Raw genomic sequence first — 6,000 nt, 5'->3', positions numbered from 1 at the left:
GCTTGATGTGAGAATGCACTGTCAAATTGAGCAAAGGGAGTAAATCCTTGCAGCTGAAAAGCAATTGTCAGTTGTGCACAATGGCTGGGATGGACTAGAGGCCTCTGCAGGACCGACCAAGGCATTGCTGCCCCGAACAAAGATGGCGTCCCAATGGCGCAACAGGCAGCGGGGCAAAGATCACACAACGGGATTCAATCTTAATATAAGTAAAAAAGCTCAGATATCGAACCAACCTTTTTGACTAGCCAAGCGGCGCCACCATTTTCAAATTTGGAAAAGAAAAACCCGTCGGAAGGGAATGATATCACTCGAAAGCGGCTTCCGCCGGATATTACGTCGACGCGTCACGCCTGTCAAACTTGACGGCCGCTGTGATGGACGTGAGGATAAACCAATGAAATAAGGGACATGTATGGCGTATGTCCAACGAGCGTTGTGGATGGGCGGGACCTGCGCTGATCGTTAAGTTAGGTTGCGCCTAGGTTTCCCTGAAGTTGTCAAAGGAGGGGGAGGGGAAAGAGAGAAACTACAGGAGAAAGGGGAAAGTTCTTAGGGGCTGGACGGAAAAATAATAACTTCACTTAATACCCCAGTTAAGCTGGTAAGGACGTGGAGATTGTGATCTTTATGGGCTGTGGTGTGTGACGGTTCTAATGGAGGGGAGAGGGGTTTAGATCTGGTGTTTGTTATTCCTGTTTAAATGCTGCATTATTATTCTAGGTGAGTTAGAAAGGGGGTTGACTTGGACAGGGGGTTGGAAAGGCCTCCTGCCTATATCCAGGCCCAGAGTGGACCCACTCTGTCTATACGACACCTTTACGGGGGTTGGGGGGTGGTCATTGAGATCTACATCCACAATCTCCCCTCAAATCTCTGGCTAGGCTAAGATGACCCTTATCACAGGGCTGGCTGTAAAATTGCTTTAAATCACTATTTTATGACAATGATTTGTCCGCTACATTTGTTCCAAGAGGTTGGTGGATGTCATTTACTTTGAAATTACGTGCAGATTGAAAACTGATATGTTTTGACTGAACCTCTACCATCAGATTGGCCTCCCTCTGTTTGGTTGTTAATCTGACCTTCTGACTGCTAACCAGCTTGGTGTTTCTGTCCTGTTTCATTGGTTGGATGTTGCTTATCTTGCATGGTTTATTCAAACCCATGACTTGGATGCAAGTAAATGCCCTGAAGGGGAATATCCTGTGCTGTCTGCTTAACCTGTGTTAAGCATCTTACAAGAGGAAATGATACAGAGCATTCTGATCTGTTTTCTCTGTGTGGTATGGTGCATCGTGGTGCAATTTGGACAGACCCTGGGAAAATAAAATTGAGTTTTGGAGAAAAAATAAATCAGTTTTATTTCTGTGACAGCTAGAATCTTTTGTGGAGTTGTGGTGGGGTGTGGGGAGGTGCTTGTCACTTGCTGAGACTCAATGATGCTGTTGTTGAGGAATTTGTAGTGTACCCAAAACACTTCCCTGTAAAAGGTGGAGTGGGAGAGCAAGTGTCATTGGTCTTTCCCTCTGCTACCTTAGGAGTAACACTGATGGATGTGGAGCAATTAATTGATAATCTTGTTTTTCACTTAAGGAAGGATGTGCAGATATACTCAACCACTCTTCTAAAAGTAATCAATGTGGAGTCCCACTGTATGGAATGGGGAGGTGGGGTGTGCTTGGCATTTTAAATTAGTGCTGTAATAGCTCTGTGGGCTCAGATTTGTTGTGTGTGTTACTTGCAGTCCTTTTTGAAATTAAAATGAAAATGACACTAAGTATAATTTTTTTTCATAATCATTTTGTTGACATTATCAAAGATGAATGCTTCGTGCCTGCATAGAATCCTTAGGTACATTGTCTTATGAGTAATGATTGGACAGGCTGACCTTCTGTTCATTTGAGTTCAGGACAATGAGAATTGAGCTGTTTGAAGTTAAGATTCCTGAATGGTCTTAATAAAGTGAACATGGGAAGGATGTTTACCTTTTGAGAGCTAGGAGAACTGTTAAAATTGGGGATCATGCTTTTAGGACCAAGATGAGGGATTTTTTTTTTCTTGAAGGATTGTGAGACTTTGGAATACTCTGCCTCAGAAGGTACTGGAAGAGGAATCGTTTGAATATTTTTAGGGAGGGGTTGGTTCCCTTGCTTAAGATTACTGGAGATAGATGGGAATACAGAATTTGGAACACAAACAGATGATCTTGATCAATGGTTGTGCAGGCTGGAAGGGTTGAATGTCCTGTTGCTGCTCCTAATGTATTTGTTAATTTGAATGTGGCTTTGGAGCTAATCCCAAACCTGCATGGCTTTCCACAACGTGGATAAGGTTGAATTGTTTAATTTATGTTTTGTTTGTTGTGCCTAGTCTTTCTCACCAGCCATTTGTCCTTAGCTATCTGTACTCTTTGCTGTTGGAAGGAAGCGATGCCACTACTTGAGGCTGCTACCTGGGTTGTTCTTTCTTGCACATTTTATTCCCAGTCTGCGGTAAATGTCCCATATTTCCTGAGACTTGTCTTCAAGCAGTCTGTGAACCTTAATCTAGGCAGACATCACAAGCATATCTGAGTTGAAGTTGTGAATACGTCACAGTCTTGGGGATTTTAACATCCATCACACGTACTGCGTGTCTGCTGTATTGGAGCTGGGGTTTGATGAGTGCTCTACTTCCAGGGATTTCCACTCTTTGAAATGCCATTGTGTTGGGCACCTCTTAAAATTAATTTGTAGAACTTGGGCCTTGCTGGCAAGGCCAACATTAACTGCACATCCTCAATTGCCAATAGGACAGTTAAGAGTCAGCCACATTGCTGTGGATCTGGAATCATGTCAAGGCCAAACCAGGTGATGATGACAGATTACCTTCCTAAAGTTCGTCAGTGAACCAGATGGGCTTTCACAACAATGGACAGTTTTTAATTCCAGATTTTTAATAAATTAAACTCACATTTTACTGTCTGCCATGGTGAGATTTGAACCCATCTCCCGAGAGGATTAGCCTGGGGTTCTGGATTACTAGCCCAGCAACGTTATAATTACATCACTACCTCACTGTGTCCTTCCATTTGATGCCCATGATCCAAATACATCTCATATGGAACCTGTTCAATTGCTTAATGTACCTGGTGTAAGTTTGTGTAGGTCCATGTTTTTATATCTTGCAGGTAACGCTATAGAGCATCCATCATCTTGCTGCTGTTCAGGAGTGCAGTGGTCCTGCTCTGTTTCTGCCTTGACTCAGGCCAGCAGAGCAGAGACCAAATCTCAAAGTTTCCTGCTGTAAATGTCTCAGTGCCACTCCACAGCACAACAGAGAGTACAATTCCCCTGCATTTCTTCCAAATACTGTCGTGGGAACTTGCACATGCTTCTGAGATAGTGAATGGCTTGTAATTTAATGTCTGCTCAATAAAATGGTACCTACATCAGTGTGGCAATCCCTCAGTATTGCACTGGACCTTCAGCTGATTCCTAGGCAGTGTACTTTTGGGAACGTTAGGCACAACAGCATTGGGCTCTTGTCTAATGCCTCCTATTGTCCGATAAAATGCACGCAATGTTGGTCTACGTGGGAAGGACCAACACTCTGAGGCAGGGCTGAGAGCTTTCTGTAATTGAAACATTTTTGAGCAAGGAGAAAGTGAGGACTGAAGATGCTGGAGATCAGAGCTGAAAAATGTGTTGCTGGAAAAGCGCAGCAGGTCAGGCAGCATCCAAGGAGCAGGAGAATCGACGTTTCGGGCATAAGCCCTTCTTGAGCAAAATTGGGGACCCAGGGGAAGGGAAGGGAAGGGATATTAGTATTGCTTTGAACATTTACAATTGAATATTGATGGTGCTCACTTCAAGAAATTATATTAATTCTTAAACTGTTTCAATCTGGGGACTGACCTTTCCTCTGCACTGCCATCTGGTTTTCAGTCAGGCCTCCAGCGATAGGCTTAGTATTTTCTCTCTTCCCAGTTCAATTTGAGAACAGCTTAATGGAGTTTCTGAAAGCGTGCAAGTTTCAGAAATAAAGTTTTTGTTTTTGGTTGCCAAAGTGTGCTGTAATTTGCACTCAACATTATGTTTCCGGTCATAGACTTTATGACACAAATGGCTCTCCATGGAGCCGTTCCATTTCTCCTCCCTAGTCCTGTAACCCTGCCATTTTAGTGCCCTCAAGTGTCCATCTGATTTCCTTTTTAGGTCAAATCGACATGTTCTGCTGCTGGTCACAGTCCAAAATCTCCTGTCCCAAACGTTTAAGTGGTGACATAATTGTATAGAGGATCAGTTGACTGTTTCCTGGGATGAGGGGGTTATTTTACAAACAAATGATGTACAGGTTGGGGCTGTATCCATTGACGTTGGAAGCATTGATTGCTGATATTATTGAAACATGTACGATTATATGGGGACTTGATAGGGTAGATACTGAAAACATGTTTCCTCTTCTAAGGGGGGGTTGTGGGGCTTGGGGGGAGGTGGGTGGAAGTCCAGACTCAGGAGACATAACTTTAAAAATACAGGGTCCCCCATTTAAGGTGGTAGATGAGAAAAAAATTCTCAGGCTTGTTGATCTGTACAATTGCTTCCCAGAGAGAGTAGAGGCTGTGTCTTTGAATAATTTTAATAGTTAGCTTCTCAATAATCTGTGCTCTACATCTCTATGACCCAGTGACTCTAGAATCAGAGAATCCCTACAGTGTGGAACCCACCCAGCTCCATTCCCCTACTATCTTATATTTAAACCTGACTAATGCCCCAAATCTACATATCCCTGGACACTATGGGCAATTTAGCATGGCCAGTTCACCTAACCTGCATGTCTTTGGACTGTGGGACAAAACTGGAGCACCCAGAGGAAACTCAGACAGACGCTGGGAGAACATGCAAACTCCACACAGACAGTCGCCCGAGGCTAGAATCGAACCCAGGTCCCTGGCGCTCTGAGCCATCGTGCTGCCCACAGTTGTGAAGAGAGTCAAAGTAACTGACTGTAAATGACCAACCGAGTTGTGTGCTCCCATTCCTAATGCATATGTTTGTATCATCATCTTGCTGCTATAGTTCAAAGAATGACGTTGATATTCACCCCTGAAACTTATGAGGGTTAGGTACCAGGATTCTAGTTACTAGGCACTCACGAACAAGGGGCTTGTCATAGAATCGTGGATTCATTATTGTGCGGAAAGGGGCCACTCAACCTGAAGAGCATCCCACTCAGACCCAGCCCCTCATCTTATCTGTGGAACCCCACAGATAAGATGGTTAATCTACCTAACGTCCACATCCCTGCACACACTCTCTGGCAGTTTAGTGTGGCCTATCCACATAACCTGCACACCTTTGGACTGTGGAAAGAAACCATAACACTGGAGAAAACCCAGACAGTTATTCAGAGAACATGCAAAAAGGCAGTCACCCAGAACTGGAATCGTACCTGGGTCCCTGGCATTGTGAGGCAGCAGTGCTAACCACTGAGCCACCATACTGCCCGAGAAGGAGGTATTGAGTAATTCACTGGAGTTTAGAAGGATGAAAGGTAATTGCATTGTAACACACAAAATTCTTAGAGGGATTGTAAGGATAGACGTGGGGAAGGTATGGCTCAGGGAGCCTTGAACTAGTGGTCAAAGTCTCAGGTTAAGGGATGCTCCATTTAGGACTGGGCTGAGAATTCTCTTGGGAGGGTTGTGAATTTCTATAATTCTCTATCCCTGTGTAATGGTTAGTGCGTTCAAGGCAGAGGATTTTGGACTCGAGGAAATTGAAGGGATGTGCAGACAGTATGGGAAGGTGGACTTGAAGTCAAAGATGCAGCTGTACTCTTATTGAAATGTACCGTAGCCTTGAGGGGCCAAGTAGTTACCTTCTGCTCCCATTTTCTACATTTCCAGCTTAATTAAAGGAAATGGGATAGGCACTGGGGTCAGGTGGCAGGTAATGCCATTTAAATAAATGTACCGTGCTGACGACAAGATTCAAATTCCACACAGCGTTCATC

General features: G+C 44.1%; 1 protein-coding gene across 1 annotated transcript in view; it reads left to right on the top strand.

Annotated features, from left to right (window-relative positions):
• Window positions 1–498: 498 nt before the first annotated feature.
• Window positions 499–6,000, top strand: part of LOC122542201 (oxysterols receptor LXR-beta-like) — a 46,443-nt gene continuing 40,941 nt past the window's right edge. The window contains exon 1 of the mRNA XM_043679664.1: window positions 499–604. The gene's annotated coding sequence lies outside the window, so the exon portion shown is untranslated. The remainder of the gene's footprint in view (window positions 605–6,000) is intronic.

This window comes from Chiloscyllium plagiosum, chromosome 39 (assembly GCF_004010195.1).
Source record: "Chiloscyllium plagiosum isolate BGI_BamShark_2017 chromosome 39, ASM401019v2, whole genome shotgun sequence".
In the NCBI taxonomy this organism is placed as follows: Eukaryota; Metazoa; Chordata; class Chondrichthyes; order Orectolobiformes; family Hemiscylliidae; genus Chiloscyllium; species Chiloscyllium plagiosum.
Note: the sequence above shows the minus strand (reverse complement) of the source record. Positions and strands in the feature narration are given on the sequence as shown.